Source organism: Athalia rosae, chromosome 3, assembly GCF_917208135.1.
Source record: "Athalia rosae chromosome 3, iyAthRosa1.1, whole genome shotgun sequence".
NCBI lineage: Eukaryota > Metazoa > Arthropoda > Insecta > Hymenoptera > Athaliidae > Athalia > Athalia rosae.
In genome coordinates this window covers 7,434,803-7,452,588 of record NC_064028.1, presented here as the reverse complement: position 1 = coordinate 7,452,588, position 17,786 = coordinate 7,434,803, and the positions used below count along the sequence as shown (strand labels likewise).

The following is a 17,786-nucleotide window of genomic DNA, read 5'->3' as shown; positions in this document are numbered from 1 at the left end:
TTTGAATAAGTTATTATAGAGCGGAGACCACCTTTACGGGAAAAAGCTCATACATCACACGTTCGCGTTATATCGGATATCAAAGCAAAGTGGATTTCGGTTTCGAAGGTACGCGATCGGTAGCCGCTGTAATGTGGAGAAGAAATGAAAGTACGAAATAAAAAGAAATAAAGAAAAAAAGAAAGAAAGAAATAAAATGTGATGAAATGAAAAAAGAGAGATAAAAATTAGAAGAAGACTCTCAAATTCTCATCCCGTAATACGTGAACAACTATTTCTAGGCTAATCCAGATCGAACATCACATAAATCGTCGCGTTACACGTGTGCGTAAATACCTGTACGCGTATCGTATGACCATGTGAAATGAACGGATGTATAAATTATATAGATATATCGAAGTAGATGATGGATACCCTAGATACGAAGTGACACAAAACTTCGCATTGTGTCGTACCTATATGTATATAACGTAGTTACGACGATATCCTTTAACGCCGAGATACGCGATACATATACATAGATATGCAATTTCGTCATATCCGCGGTACGGTTTCACGTTTCTTTCTTACCTTTTTCTTTTTTCTTTTTCTTTTATCATCATTATTACATTTTCGTGACTCTTTTTATTAACTTTTCCTTGCACCAAAGAAGTGACTGAGGATTCAATGAAAGCGATATTGCCCATGTTAATATCCCACGCGAAGATTCCACTTTTCTTTTCTCCCCGTCTCCGTCTTTTTTTTTTTCACCCCCTGTCTTTTGTACCCGACGTCAAGGAGTAGGAGAAAAAGGAAGAGACTCTACCGGGTATAATATATACCCGCGCAGCGCACTCCCCATCATGCATTACGGATATTGAAATGATCGGAAAACCTTCCGAACGCGGAACGCCGCGCGCTGACCTTCTCTCTCTCTCTCTCTATCTCTCTGCAATCTGTAAGGTGACTCTTTTCTTATGCAAGCTAATACGGGGGTAAGAAAAACGATAACCAATCAACAGCCGCGGGTTTTTTTTTTTCTTCTGAAAATTTTCTTTACTTTTTGTAGGATTGAAATTAATCTCGTTATTCGAAAGACGTGGTCCATTCGATCCGCGCGACGTCGTGACTCTATACCTTCGCTAATGCGGTGTCCATTACCATTTATTTTAATATATACGTTTCGATCGGCGTTGACATTTAGGATATTGCGGTGGCCGGTTGTCTTTGTCGTAGAAAAGTAGCCGACGTGTCTATCCGCCTGGGATCTCCGCCGTATAAAATTACGAGTAAAACCTGCGATTCAACTTTATTCAGTTATGTTTTACCGTACACATCGTGAACGCAACTTTTTTTCTCCAACGCGGAGATTGAAACTTGCAAGGTTTCATCTCGCTTTTTCTCGATTATATTTCTTTCTCCCTCACTTTTTACTAGCCGTCGGAGGGCGAATGAAAAATATCGCATCTCGCGAGTTGCGACTGCAGCTTTTTCGACTCAAATTTTTTCTTGTTTTTTTTTTTTCACGCTCCTTCCGTCGAAGGCGTGAGGTTTGTCCAGTCGATTCAACGGAGATTTCAATTTTGCGATGTTATTTTTTCAAAACGCGTACCAACTGATATTTTATTTTTTCTACGGTAATAAGGGCGAGTCTTGAGTTATGAAACGGTGATTAATTAACGAAAGCCGTTTATAAGTATAGAGGAGTTGAGGTATTAATTAAGCTTATTAAAAATTCTTCGTGAACAAAGAAAGATTCTTCATCTCCCTGAATGTGTTTCACTAGCTGTAGGTTGGATGTAACTCCGATATCGTGAAACGTAACAATATTCGCTGTACCTCGGGCGATTGAAAAGCTGTAGATTATATGCTTCGTTTGTGCACATACGTCTATGCGAACGATGTGGAATGTGTGGTCTACGAATCTGTTAATACCTCTATTCTCTGTATAATTGCCACGATAATTTGAGCGTGGAGTGTTTGACGTAACGTTGAATTGTTTTTTTTCTCTTCCATATTTTACCTACTAAAAATATTCCGATGAAACACCATTTAAGACACTTACGTACGTTGATGATTCGTATGAGGAAAAAAAAATTCATCGACTATTAAACGTCGTTAATTAGTGCGATAAAAAAAATGATCGAATGAATGCGATGATACTTGACATTTTGTAAACGTTACACGCGGTAATCCAGAAGGAGCAATTTTCAAAAGCGTCGTGAATTCGATTTTTCAAATACTTCACGTTTCGCCCAAAAATCGAAAAAATCCAAAGGGGTATCCCTTGGATTTTTTTCGATTTTGAGGTCGAAAATCAATATTTTATTTTATACGATATTCTCACGTATTTTGGTCTCAGGAATCCGATTCTGGAAGTCAAATTGATCTATCTATAAAATTCATCGAGTTATCGCAAATTTATCGCTCCGAAAAGTTGAAAAATGGGGATAACTGCATTGATTTTAGTTATAGCTTAATTTTCCGAGCGTAAAATACCATGGGATCTATAAAAATATTACGAACTAAGAAAATTCTCATTCCTCACTCGAAATTGCTATTTTTCAAAAACTACATTCCATCATTCACCTGGATTTTCATGCAGCATATCCGAGACGGAGATTCTCAAAGACCCTAAGGATGACTGCGAGATTTTTACATTTTTTCAAGCCACAACTACATCAACTATTCTTCGCGAACCTGCAGGCACATCGATTCTCGGTCCGGTATAAATTGAAATTAAAAAATTCGGCATCCAATATATCGACACTCTTATAGCGTATAACGTGTACCGCGGACCCAAGTACATATATATATACTATTCCAAAAACACAATGAACAAAATATTGGGCGAAAGAGCGAATGGAGCGGTAACGCGATGCAGTATCGGTAGATATTGTACGACGTATGTCGCGCGCAAAGCGAGTGAGGTGAAAATAATTGATTTCGTATGTATGCGTATCGATCGCGGTATTCGTTCGTATACACTACGTGTGTAACCCATATGATCGCGCACCGACCACGTTCATATTTCACGTCCGTATAGCTATGCGCGTAAGTTCTATGGAATATCCATTACGATACGGGTCGCGACTCTGCTGAGATATCCATCAACATCGTACACGGGATACGTTGGAACAGGAATACAGGAATACGATATTTCTTCGATAATCCGAAAATGTAAATTACTCACTCACTTTGCCGATTTGCCGAAGCTTCGATAAGAGTAAAAATCATAGTTGAGAGAGAAAAAAAAAAAAAAAAAAAAAAATACGAGAATTAATAAGTGTCGCGCTCTTTTCAAGCGTTATCTTACGTGACATTTCTAACGGGGTTAAGTTTATAAGGCGAGCATAAATAATATTGCTTAGCGTTTATAAATCGACATTGACAAACCGGTCTGTCGACGTATTCCACATGTAACGCATGTGAGTCGATTATTTAATATCACGCGTTCAATTTGAATTTTATTATTACAATCTTACCTAACAAGGAATAAATGACTTATAGTGGCAATTGGAACACCGTTAGTCACACGCGGTCTCGGTCTACCTACGCTCCTAACGCTGCTAGCTCTACCCATGTATAATATAACACACCGAATGTAGCGATCAAAAGTTGCTGTGATTTATTAACATCGAAAAGAAGTAGGTTCGCACTTCGGGCTACGTTATGTACCCGCTGTCTATTTCGTACCTATATTAATTGACCTTGGATTTTATAGCACGTGCTTAGCGGAACGCGATTCACGCGTAGGTACGTACGTCCGTACCTCGCACACGCTTATCGTATATCACATGCATATTCGTACAGAGCAGCCATAGCGATTCTATTCGAACAAAGGCGTTACAAAATCTTGTTCGATTCGAGAAACTATTTTCATTTTTTTTTTTTTTTCATTCAAAATTATCGCCATAAATTTATTCAACCGCGATAACCGCTGGCTGCATTAGACGATGTGTGTCTTCAAATCCCGCGACAGCTGCGCCGTTAATCATCGTGCCAAGTTTCAAGATCTATTTTATAATCCCACGTAATCCGGTTCTGAATGAGCCGAGGTGCGAAATAAGGTATATCGGGCAAGGCTGATGGAAGTTAATAATAAAACAGTGGCCGTGCACCTTCAAAAATCGTGCTAATTTATTTCATTAGCTGCGAGAAATTGGGACGTGATTGTTTTACGCGATCGGATCGTCGCGCTGTCCGCATACCGGCCGTAGATAATCAAGCCTAATCCCCTAATTATCGTCACCATTCTCTCTCTCTCTCTCTCTTTGTGAATTCTCCATTTTTGCACAGATGCCATTTTCGAACTTACAAGTTGAAAACTTTATAATATACCGTTGCCACGTATGACTCCCAAAAGTGCACTTAGGGGTGTGATAAGACGTTAACTATAGCAAAGTTCACGGTGCAACGATTCAACCCCTACTTATGAAGCGGTGCTACGGCGCACTGTTATACCGGCATACTATTGTACTGGAAATTCTACAAATTCAGTTACTTTAGAAAGATTATTATCATTCTTACCGTCGTTGTCATTGTTATTATTACCTCGTTGAAAATATCACTGGAGACGTCGAGTTCGCGTTTCTCAAAACTTTGAAGATGTCACGAACGATCGATAAATGACTTCTTTTTTTTTTTTCCCCCACCCCCCGCACTACTGGAACTCAATTTCCGATTTGGAACGCATATAAAATTAATAGTGTTTGGCGAGAGCGGCAAAAGTATACGGGGGTAACGCACACACCTTGGTTTTCTGAAAGAAAAGTTTCGCGGATGAGAAGAGAAAAAAAGATAGGGGAAAGAAATCCATAGCTGAATTTTTCATACGAAAACCACTCCGCGCGTTTCAACCTTATAGGGATTTAAGAGTTTTGTTACCAACTAATCTATACTAAGTCTGCAGCTTTTTTTCTCTTTATTTCTCAGCTGATAGAATTTAATAAGGCGAACGAAAACAAAAAAAAAGAAATAAAATAAAAATACGTGCAATAGAACTAACGCAGGGATTAATGAACCGCAGGTACAAGACTTCGTAATACCACAGTCTGCACATTTGCGCTACTAATTCTTAATTCTTCAGCATCGATTATTTTCATTTTTTGTTTTTTTTTTTATTTTTTTCTCATCACTAATTTTTGTTCCACGTTAGTTTTTCAGTCGTAAATGTCTACGGCGTTTTAAACGCTCGTTAACGTTTTTAAAAAATCTGCAGTTTTACGTTATATATTATACATATAGTATACGTGAGAATACGCGAGTCGTTAATGATCACCGCTATTTTTTCGTCCATTCATTATTTAAACGCCCGCACACGTTATCCTCGTAAGTACGAAGAATACGAGAGAAAAAAAAAATTAATCAAAATAATAGTGATAATAATTAGAAAAGGTAAAATCAGAACTTGATGTAGCGGAAATACAGGGGCTCGTTGTGCGCTCAAACGATTTGAGGGATATCGATATGAGAAAGGATGAAAATTGCAAAGAAAAAAAAAAAAATTCCCACTCCAGTTGCGCGGTGTATGATCGTTCGGAAAGCTTTGAACTTTGTTTCACCTTCCTTTATGACTTTTATAACGGGCAGTGTAACGTCGATTGGTCATTTGCACGTTTATGCGAAACTGCAGTTGCACGGACATATTTTTTACAACGGATATACAGATATGTCGAACATCTATACACGATACGGATAAACTGAAATTTCACACGGAAACGATCGCTGCGTGCGTTACTGCGAATAAAAACTTCCAACGAACTACAGGAGAACGAAAAATGCGGGGGAAGGGGGCGGGGGGGTGGGGGGTGGCGACGAAGCGCGAGAACGTTTACGTCGCTCAAATACGCAGGTGTACGTGCAATAAATTTTTCAATATTTCCGCAAAGATCGAAAACCATCGAGGGCACGGTCGAAAGAGGAAATGATTTTTTATCGGCGAATGCAACGACGAAGGTAACGCGTGATTCGTGTGAGCTTTCAATTTACCATTTTCAGCCGCACTCCCATAGTCCCGCCATAGATGATAGAGAAATTGATGCACACGCGCATACACACGTCCCATCTAGTAGTGCATAATACATAGAAGTATCGTGCGATTGTGAATACAAGCGTTCTATATGTACAACGAAATTGAAACGACGAGTTCAATCAATCGTTCCATTCGTTTTTTCGTTGCGCTTTTTTATGGCCTATTTTTCTTTTTGTTTCTTTTTTTTTTTTTTCCTTTTTGGAAATCGACAATTGTATTTCATTCTTCGGCGGGAATCCAGGATTCGCTGTATACCTACCCTTTCACCTGTCCGTAATTTAAAATTTGATTTTCATTTCAACTGCAGTTATGTATTTTGGAAATTCACCATTATATCCGCACTGCACACAGCTGCGAGCCAGAATTGTCTGAATCATTCGACTATATTATTTGTCAATTCGACTGCGGTTACATCGGCGAAACCCCGTCTCTTTCCCCAATTTTCTCTCTTTTTTTACTTTGTTTTTTTTTTTTTTATAAAATTCTGTTTGGCGGACGTTAAATTTTCCGGTGTGAATAAAATAACATTTTTGTACAACCCGAGCGTTTGATTTATATTCATGATAGAGTTACGTATACGTATTCGAATGAACCGTGGGTCGACGACGATCGAACGAGCATGTCATTCATTATTTCATTTTCATTTTCGGTAGTCGATGTTCAGCATTTAGTTTTTTTTTTTTCAGTTTTTTTTCCACGTTTTTTTCTCTTTACAATATCTGCACGAACGCGCGTTCTCGTCTGTCCCACACATCCGTACCCCTTCGTACGTGCAACGGTAGGCACTCCGACTGTTTTCGTATATATATATATAGGTACGTGATCGATTTAATGGTAAAGAGTTTATTTGATCAAATTGCTATTTGTTTGACCGATCAACCGGCTCCATGGTCAGGGAGAGCCAAGGTAAATATATCGTCCAAACAGCCGTTTGGCCAACATTATTTGTCCGACGATATGCATCATCTTTTGCAGAGCATAATTAGCGGTCGGACGAGAAAAAAAAAAAAAAATCGAGGAAAGTGAAACACAAAAAAAAAAGGAAATGAAAATTTCACGAATTACGCAGACCCGCGCGAATTTATATACTTAGGACCTGTAATCGCGGTGTACGAAATTCGTGAGAACGGAAGAAATTGATGGAAAAATAAATAGCGACGATCTCCAATCGGGAGTTTTCAAGTATCTGTAACACGGCTACGTGTGAATCGCTATCGCGGATACATGGACGTGGGAATTATCGGGTGTAGCGATTTTGGGGTGCGCGCGGTTATTATATGACAATACGCTCTTCCGCCGCGGTGGCAAATCGACGGTATATTCCGAACGTCAATTTGTCAATTAAGGTTAAAACCTCGATTAACATAATGGTATCGTACCCGCGTTAACGTTATCTGATATTCCGTGAACTCGCGCGTATTGCGGCTCTGCTATCCGAAATCCTGCGGAATCGGTGTACGTAATACCTCCCCCTCCTCCCCCTATGCCGATTGTGCACCGTACGCGTTACGTTCACATGTTATTCGTAGCGTGGATGAATTATATCAGCCGATGGACGTAAAAAGGTACGATTACGCGTTCGCATCCCCCCACGCTACCCGGGGCAACGACCACTTTCAAAGAAATTGCGATCCACTTATTTTCCGCAAAAGCACAGTCAAGATCTATACCGTACCGTATCGGTACCAACATGTGCACCATAACTTCCTACTCCCCTTTCTACCGGAGCTTCTCTCTCTTTGCATCTGTAGATTTTCCCACGAATTTCTATGCGCCGTTCTCTTCCTACCACGTCTGCACAGACGGGAAGCAACATTTTCTCATTGTTTATACTCATTAGGAGGATGTGCGCGATACGCGATTAAAATTAATGACCCACCTGACGCTGGAAATGATCGAACCGAAAAAGAGTATTCATCGGGTGTCGGGATGGGGAGTCGCTGCTAACTCAACTTCGGTGTTGAAAGAGTTTTTCGAAAGAGGAAAACAAAGTCGAGGAATCATTCGAAAAAAAACAGCTGGCGTTGAGTTCTCGAGGAAGAGCGGAGCGATGTGAAACGGTCGATCGGTACGTCACTCTCAGTTTTGACAAAAGGAAAGTTTTGGATGGATTTTGATTTTTCTAAGGGCGGCACAATGCCGGCCGATGCACTCAGTGGCTGTTGGATAAATATTGAAGAAAAATAGATGGAAGAAGGAAAAAAGTAGAATGGGGAGGAAAAATATTCGTTTCGTGAATACCTATGTATATACGAGGTCCTTCGAAGTTCGTATTTATATGAATATATATGTACGTACGTACGTACGTACACGGGCTACCTTAAGTATATTCTTGTACGTTATACCTACTGCTTGCTTTTCCGCTACTACCGAAGATATGAATCTGGAATAATTGAACGACCCCTTATATTCCATTTTTCCTTATACTTTTCTGCGACGCGGTCTTCTCTTTTTGACTTACGGTTATGAAAATATTAGCAATGGAGATAGAATTGCTTGTCGCCGACGATTAATAAACCCCACCTTCTTCATCTTCGTATACCTACCCACCCCGTATACTACGAATTTTAGCCAAAGCTTTTTCTCTCCTTCTTCTTATTACATCCTCTTTTTCTTATATCCTTTTTTTCATCCTCAGGGTTTTCAACCCACCCCCACGTAGCGATCCCCGCCATTACGTTCGTAAGATACATCTCGGTATAAATGTGTATATCTTAAACTTACTTGGCGCGAAATATTATTTTTTTTATTTTTTGTTTTTTATCTCCTCCATTTTTCTTTCTTCTTCTTTTTTATTATCTCCATGGGATATTACAGATTTTTAGATCGGTCGATTACACAGAATCAATAATATCTTCGTAAGGTAAATTATCGAGTGATCTACCATAAAAGTAAGGTACCTGTGACATGGGAGAACATAAAAATTCCAGGTGTGAAATTATCGTATATTATTAGGAAAAAGAAGAAGACAGTTTTTTCGATTTTTTTTTTTTTTTTGGTTCTTTTCATCTATACTTACATTTCAATTGCAGTGACAGTAGTCAGCTCGGAGTAGAGAGAGAGATAATCCAATTATAAAAATACACAAAAATATAAATGAATCCTGTAGTGCCGTCGATCTTCTTTTTGTTTTTTTTGAAAAAAATTTTTCAAAATTTTTTTTCGAAAATTGAAAAAAAAATTTTTTTTTCTCAATCAATCTCGTACACGGCCCTGCGCAAAATTATAACAGGCACTTACATAACTAACGCGAATGAAATATCATGTGCACATCCGTCGGATATGATTCACTTCGATGACAATCGTCTCAAAGAAATCACTTCACTTAAATTTAATTATTTGAGAGAAAATTTTTCCTCATTTTTTTCATGAACGCATGCCACGTGTGTATATTCATATTCATCAACCGTATACAGATGCAAGTGCAGTATACGCGCACGCGTTTCGCACATGCGTGTGCATATACCTACAATATAAGCTTAGAAATTCCTTGGTCGTATCGAAAGCGCGACGCGAAACACGCGGCGGTCGCAAAGGGACTGGAGAGTAGGCGTCGCGACGTCGACCGACCACCTCCGCTTTTCTGACGCCCCCACTTTTCTGTCTGCCAGGTACCTGTTACATTTGCGGAATGTTCAAGTATCAAGTTCACTACATACCTGTACCGTATATAACATCCGAGCGAAGAACCCCACACGCGAGCAACAACGTATAATTACGTACATCGAAAAAGAAGAGAAAGAATACGATCTACCCATATACGCTGATCGATTCAATCGAGAGTTAATTATCAATTTCTTCGCGCATACTGCAGCATGAACAAAAGAAAAAATCGTTGAATTAACAAGAAGAGATTTTCTCGTTGATTTGTATTTCATTTTTCAAAAATCTTGGTTGAAACGGGTCGATTTTACCTGTTACACCCGCGTGGATCGAACTCGCGCCTCACTCGAATGAAAAGATGAACCAGGTCAAGGCGATGATCGATTTCGACGAGATTCAAATCAGAGGAATCGAATATCGAAGAATAGAAGAGAGCGGTAACAAAAAAGCTGGCAAACGTAAATCGACATCGAGGGATGATCGGTCGTAGGTAATGTATAACGTACGTGATGATATGTATTATTTCATCAAACTCACCGGTAATGCGATTAATAATTTCTCGAATGTACAAAGTTAATAGTTTGGAAGTTGACGTGTACGTAGTTTATTGCACAGCAACAGCTGTTAACACCTCTAACAAAAACTCATACCGTATAGATTTATAACTTTTGCAGCATGAAAAGAAGAAGGAAATAAAAAAAAGGGAAAAAACGAAAAACGGAAATTCAAGTTCTTCCCGCAATCGAAGGGCCCTCTCTCTTTTACCAGTCGCCTGCACGTAACAAATCGTCTTAGTCGAAGAAATAAAATTCTATATTACACTCAATTATTCTTCGAAGATAATATTGTAATCTTCTGCGTGGGATTCGCGCGTAAATTGCCCGTTTGTAAATTTATTGCCCCATGTGTTTCGAGAGATGCAGCTGAAGTTTTCTGTCCTTCTTCTATTTTCCCCTAGAAATTTCAGCCGAAATTAATCGAAGCGATTCGCTATTATTCGGAGAATCAATATCAGTTATCATCAGTCTAATCAAGACATCGTCGATCGTCGATCCGCAGCGGACTGGATGAATATTTTTTTCGAGAATTATTTTCTTTTTTTTTCTCTCCATTTTCTTTCAGTTCGAAATGATCGTATCATCGAACGAAACGTTCAGCATGAGAAGAAATGGCGGAAAAAGAATTAGAGATGAATAGCGAATGACGAGAAAAACAGCGAACCCTTATTCGCCCGGTGAGTAAAGTGGATCATTTATTATCATTTGTAAAAAGGAGGAGGGAAAAACTGGCCCGACGGCAGTGATGAGGAGATGAGAAGACGGCGAGCTCTCCGCTATTATAGTCTGGAAAAGCTTAGGAATTGGAGATGGCGAAACTGCCAAGATATATATATATATATGTATATATATACGGGCAGGTAAAATGGAGCAAGAAATTTCCGATCGTCCAGACTCGACTCGACGCAACTTTGATTGCCGTTCGTCTAATCCACCATTTGTAACTGATACTCCGTGAGCGCGCGTACAGCCAAAGCCAATTTCATCTCTCCCGCACCACCGTTCTTCTTCTCAAGACTCGTTTCGCTCTCAAACGTCTCAATCTACCGGCGGTTAAGCCAGTTAAATAATCATCGCAAAGAATTATGTAGTCGGTTATTATATATTAGGGCTCTTCACGTCGTCCCATTTGCTTCGGTCAACTTTGCCCGTTCGCTGATTCGAGACAATTGTTAAATGACTCGACGTACGAATGCGAGTTGCTTTTTATTTATTCATTCATTTAGCTTACTTCTCCCGCGCAACTCTCGCCTTCGTTACTGAGGTACGATCATCGGCGTTCGCGCGGCTAGAATCTCGATCATATTTTTGATCGGTCCAAGTCCCTGTTTCTCCACCCCGAGTCTTTATCGTATTCGATAATCAGCCGTCAGTCAACCTCGACCTCGTACGTCACCGATCTTAATTCTTACCCTCGGTCCCTTACAGCCCTGTTAGTGGCGTACCTTCATCAATAATATTTGTAAGATGACGCCCGCGAATTCATCATTGTTATTTTATACGCGTGGAACGACGTTAACAAATACAGGCGAGTCGTAACCGGAAACTGTGCGATAATCAGAAAAAGAAGGAAGCCAAACGGCGAGAGAAAGGGGGGTGGGGATGAAAAAAGAAGAAAGAAAAGCAAAAAGCAAAAAGCGATGAAATAAAAGAAAGGAATAAAGATCAAGTGGCGTGTACGTGTATTGTGGGAGGACCGAAAGGAAATTGAAGAAACGCGGTGAATTGGTCCCGTACAAGAATGCGAACAAATTAGAGGTTTCAGCTGTCAAATCGGTTACCTAGAGGTATAAATCACCGTGACAATACTCGGCAACCCTAGTCAGGAACCCTAAACAGTCTCTACCGTCTCCCTCTCTCTTCATTCACCTCTCTTTCCATGTCTCGGTTTGTTCTCCCTCTCCGCCCCGGCTTTCCTCTTTTCCCCCATTTCTGCGCCACCGAAATCCGTACAACAACCAAAACCCCGATCGTGTTCCGTGACACTTGGGCAGCAAGTTTCTCGAGGGGTTGAACCTACCTCACTACACACTCCCTTCTATCTTTTTTCACCCTCTCTCGCTCCCACCGCGGCGCGACCCTCGACTTTCGCACATACCCTACATTCGTCCTTCTTTCAACCCCGCTCAGCGAACGTACCGAATTCCACTTCAACTTCCAGGTTCTCTTTCCTCCCTTGCGAAAGAAGGTCAATGTTCCCCACCTGAGCGTTTACCCGGGAACGAAAAATCAGCAGGAATTTCAAATCCTCGAGATCCTCGGATCTGACGCGATGGTGAAAAAAAATCATTCGGTTACACAAATTTTTTTTTTCACATCTTTCGAAGGGATTTTTATTCGCCAACGTAATCGCAAACCCCTTTGACGTTTCGGGGATCTTTTTTTTCTTTTTTTTATTTCCTTTAATCGTTCACTCGGCACCCCTCCAAATGACGGTGAAACAATAATTAAAAAGCGGAGCATACACAGAGCGTCTCGTACGAATCACCGAAAAACAGGGAATATCATTCGGAATATGGAAAGAAATCCCGCGTTGACGATGCAAGGGAGAAAAAGTGTCGAAGATAAAGGGAGCGGAGCGTAGGAGAGAAGTAATGAAAAAAAAAAAAAAAAGAAAAGGAAAAAATTAGTCACCGTCCTCACCCCGTGCAAAGATCAAAGTTGAATCGAAGCATGGCAGAACTGGCAGGCATTTCTTTCCCCCCCTCGCCGCTAATAATAGATTTTTCTTTTTCACGCTTATGAGACTCGGAGGACAAAATTGTTTGAACGTCTTCACGCAACGACGCGTGTATAAAACATTCACCTTTTATCCGAAGAATTTTTTAATCTCCCGTTCATTACGTTCGATGTATATATATATATATATTTTTTTTTTTTCACCGTATACGGCTTTTACCTTCACGACGAGTGTACCGCGCGTTAGCGAGAACGATTTTTGAACGTGTAACGTTTCTTTGATTCGATCTTAACCCGATTGAATCCGGAGTAAATCGCGGTCATAATTCGAGGATGGATGAATTTTTACACGGGAATCAAACAACGCGCGATAATCCCTTCGACGCATTCGTCGAAGTTCGAACGCTTCGTATTCGAAAAAGAGAGAAAAAAAAAAAAATAAATAAATCGAACGTCACTCGGGCCGTGTCGCATCGCCACGTTCGAATCCGAAAAAAAAAAAGAAAGATAAGCTGCACGCAACAGCAATTTCGCGGATAAGTAGCTTTGTCGCGTTAATGCGAAATCCATTACGCCAATTAATCAAACTATATTTGCGACGCGTCAAAATATCTGGCGATCGCTCGGCCCCCGCCGTTGTTATGTACGTACGCTCGCGAGTTATAAGTAACTTCCACGATACGTTCGCGTCGTTATAACAGGTGCCTGTACAGTTGACAGAGAAAAATCACCGCGTACGTTCGTTCCCGCTAGTACGTATGTACGTACGCGCGTACACTGTGAGATCGTAAAGCGATGGTTTATCTTCGATACGAAAGTTATTTATTTATTTATTTGTTTTATTTTTTCTTTTTCTCTCCGAGTCCTTTTGAATTTCTTTATTTTCGTCTCGCGATTTTTTTCTTTCTTTTCTTTCTTTCTTTCTTTTCTCTCTCTCCCACCTTTTCCAGCTCGCACTTTCACGCAATGAGTTTCCATTTCGCACGTCCGAAGTAGTCGCGCGCGTTCGCGCATTATACCTCATAGCGTTGCTACAGCAACAGAGAGAGAATCATAAATTCTCTAGCGCCAAACCCTTCATAATTCATCCCTAGAACCCAAGTATACAAGTGTAGCCTCGTTGTTACCTCGGTCGCTATACTCATTAATTTCTTGAGCAAGAAAATCTCGTACAACCCTTCCTCTACCCCCCCGCCCCAGCCCTTCCACTTCTTGATTACCCGTTTGACGCGTCGGATATTTGCACCTCGATTATTATAAGCGCTGCACCTGACCCGCGTATACCGAGTCCGAACGTTGGATTGATAATAACGAAGAAAAAAAAAAAAAAAACAAAAGAAAAGTCGAAAAAATGGAATAACATCAAACGAGGAAAAGAAAATGACGAAAATATATGAAATCACAGATTACGTCGAACAATGATTTTGAATGGGGATGAAACGACCCATATTTGAAGTGAGGTGTGAAAAATGGAAAAAAAATTAATAAAGAATCATGGGGACACCGGGATCGCGAATTTTGTAAAGGAGAAATAGGAATTCATTCGAGCTTGCAGTTGACCTACCTTATGTACATGTACACGGGTGTACGTATTCACGTGTATTTACTTGTGTATGTGCTGGTGCACTTGGTCTGCTTCGTCAGGACTGATTTTAATGGTGTCATTAAAACATCTTAATATACATACACGGATCACGCTGCATTTCTCGGTTCTCAGATTATTTCGCAAAACAGGCGACAGGATATAATGAACACGTCGTACGTATAGTTCGCGAGGAGGCCCTCGCGGTGCTCCGTAAATTCGAGTGCAGCTGTTTCGTATATACGTATATACTTCGATCCTTCCGCGGGTAAAGTGTACATACGTCGTACGTACACTACGTTTATTTAGCAATAAACAGAAAGAGATAAAAAAGAAAGCGAAAACAAAGCGATCGATCGGTCCATGCAGCCTATGCGGTAAGGATGCGAGAGGCAGAAAAGGACGCCGATATAAGAATTCACCTTGAACTCAAAGTTACGCTCAAAGGGCTGCCGCTGCTTTTGCGATAAATCAAAACTCCGGGATAAATAACGATTTATTACAAATGGCCAACTGAGATTCTCTTTCCATCTATTTTTTTTTTTTTTTTGTTACCTCTAATCTTTTTTCTCTCTTATTCTTATTTATTCGTCCGTTAGCATCGCGATCCTCTTTTTCCGAATAAAAAAAAAAAAAAAAGAAGGAACGCCGGAATTTTCTACGGACAACAAATTTCCGAAGTACGAAAGCACGGATTTCGTAATTCGGGTACGAGGGTGCAGGTGAGTATAAATTTCTTTTTGTTTTTTTTTTTTTTCACCGAACTGATTACTTTCATGGTAGGTGGTCGTAAAGTGCAGGCAATTGTTGGTAACGGTTGGTGGTAATGGAATGATTTGTAACTCGAATTATATAGCCGGGAATTTCGCGCTTTACCCGTTTCGCTTTTCCTACAAGTTTATATATATGTAACGTGTATTTATTATTACGCACCCCCCCGCGCGTGTCGAGTCGGTCTAATGTACGCTCGATGGGTACGTGCTCTATACTTACGTACACGTGTATATAGCATATTTTGCTTTTCGAAAATTCGCACCACGCACAAAGCAAAATTTAAGCGGGTGATTAATTAATGAAGTAAATTTACTAGACGACGAAAAGCCTTAGCTACCGAGAACGCGTAACCCGCCGAGCTTCCCGTTCGACTCCTTTCTCCTTTTCCTTTATTTATTCATTTGTTTTTTTGTATAATTTCTACGGATAATACAGAGGATGTAAAATAGTCGAAAACACAACCCTGATAATTATCGTCTCGTGGAGCAGCTATACTCGTAACTACATATTTGATAAGTGTGCCAAATTCATGGCTTCCCCCCCCCCCCCCCCCTCCGCCCCGCTCATTTTCCTCTCAGAAACGAGATTTATACAGGAACTCGAGCTTCCTGCAAGCTTTCATCTCAGCCAGATTACTCGACTTTCGAAGCTCGTGACGTATATATCTGCAAAGATTGCCGGTTAAGCTCCAAGAAGAAAGGGGTTGAAAAGTGACCGAAACTTGGAGAGCGAGAGCCGAGGCATGTGGAGAAAAAAATAGGGGTAGATTTAGTGCTTTTTAACCCTTACCCTTGGGCTCTCCTCAGTCAAATCATGCGTACGAGATCAGCGGAAGTACGAAGGAATTTCCCTTACTTTTCTTTCGTTTTTTTTTTTTTCACTCCGGCATAAAATATATACGACATGAGGAATAGTTATGATGAAAAAAAAAAAAACGGAAACGAAAGGAAACGTAGAGAAAAAAAGCAACTTTTCGTTGCGGCACCGTCACTTTTCAGCAGGTGGAAAGTATACAGGCAGTTCAACCGAATTATGCTCGATTTCCTTTATATATATATATGTATATATATGTATATAAAACTTTTTCTCAAGGCTTTACTTTCCTCGCGTTGTAAAATGAAACTTTTATCTCCCGTTCTCGATCATGCCTACTGTGATAATAAAACAAAATTCTGACAACGAGGCATAAAAATAAAAAAGAAGAGAAAAAAAAAAAAGTAGGGATGAAAAAGTCGGTATATACCTATATCCGGGCGTTTTATAACTCCTCGTACAATATCGTTCGTTCAATTATTACGCGTGCATACCCGTTATAATTCGTAAGCGATTGGCGAAATTTTTCTCATTCTCCGTTCGAGTTTTCCAACTTTTGGATCCTCTCGTTCCATCACCCGATTATTTTTTTGCAACGAATTTTGGAAACGCAGTTGGACGACTCTTGTCGCATCGCATCGTATCGAGTTATCCGCATCTGCATAGAGACATTCCTCGGTGATATACGAGACAGAATTCAAGGACTAATGCTTCGGAAACTTATCCACTAGCAAGTCGCAACAAAGCTCGTGTTGCGGTGCAGAGACGCTAAAGTCGAGGTTCGATTTCACGCGCGCTAAGGTGCGTTCGACACTCCGATCCCATAGGTCTCGCTACATCCATCGATATTCTACCATATAGGGTATTCGTTCCACCCTCGGTTTTCAATCGACGCGAGTACCCCGTTTTCATCATTTTTCGAGAACAATTTTTTGCATATTTATTTTTTTCTTACCGACTTGCGAGATGAAAATTTGTAAAATAACTGACCCCACCGGGACGTGGCGTGCGCGTGCAATTTAACGGCGAGAGGAAAATTTATCATTCTTCGTACGTCCGCACATTAGTCTGCTGCAGGAGTTCGGTATAGTCTTTGGCTGCGTCTGCAGGCGATATGGGCGCGGTACGAGAGAACAACTGATGCCGTTTATATCTGTCTTCCTGCGCGAGGTTGACGGCTCGTACTTTATTACATCCGGCTACTTAACTAGCCGCTACGGAACGAGCCAACAAATTACAGGTAAATACCGAGATCAAGGTAAACCGAAAGTAAATATTTAATTTGCGACTTGTTTCTTTTTATCCTCACGAATCAAACGACCCGTCCCCACCTCTACGGACGCCGCGGCGCTACTTGCGGCTAATTAATTTCTGGCGAAATGATCCGCGTGAGAAACGAAAACCAAACCATATCCGAATCGATAATTGAATAATTTTCATTCCGATGGTTTTTTTTATTTTCGTCGAAATTTTGCCCAACGTTCGTAAACTCTAGGTGGGAAAGCGGAGAGCTGTGGGCGTCGAGGAGAGGATGTGTTCCATAAACATTGAGCGTCGTTTCGCGCACCTGCGGTTCTCAAGGGCTGACCGCTCTGCTCCTTGCGAATTAACCTGGGCAGCGAGAAATCGGTAGGTAGATCTAATTCTCGGGATACCGAATCTCTCATAAAATCTCGATCGTATCTGCTAGCGATCGTCTTGCGCAACGACGAAATTCCCCCCCCCCCCCCCGCGAACTCTCCACCTGTTTCTCCCTCGTAATTAA

At 40.6% G+C, this 17,786-nt stretch overlaps 1 protein-coding gene across 2 annotated transcripts in view; it reads right to left on the bottom strand.

Moving 5' to 3' along the window:
• Nucleotides 1–9,565, bottom strand: part of LOC105689982 (leucine-rich repeats and immunoglobulin-like domains protein 1) — a 115,730-nt gene extending 106,165 nt beyond the window's left edge. For both annotated transcript variants that reach the window (XM_012407438.3, XM_048652421.1), the window contains exon 1: nucleotides 9,033–9,565. The gene's annotated coding sequence lies outside the window, so the exon portion shown is untranslated. The remainder of the gene's footprint in view (nucleotides 1–9,032) is intronic.
• Between the last annotated feature and the right edge of the window lie 8,221 nt (nucleotides 9,566–17,786).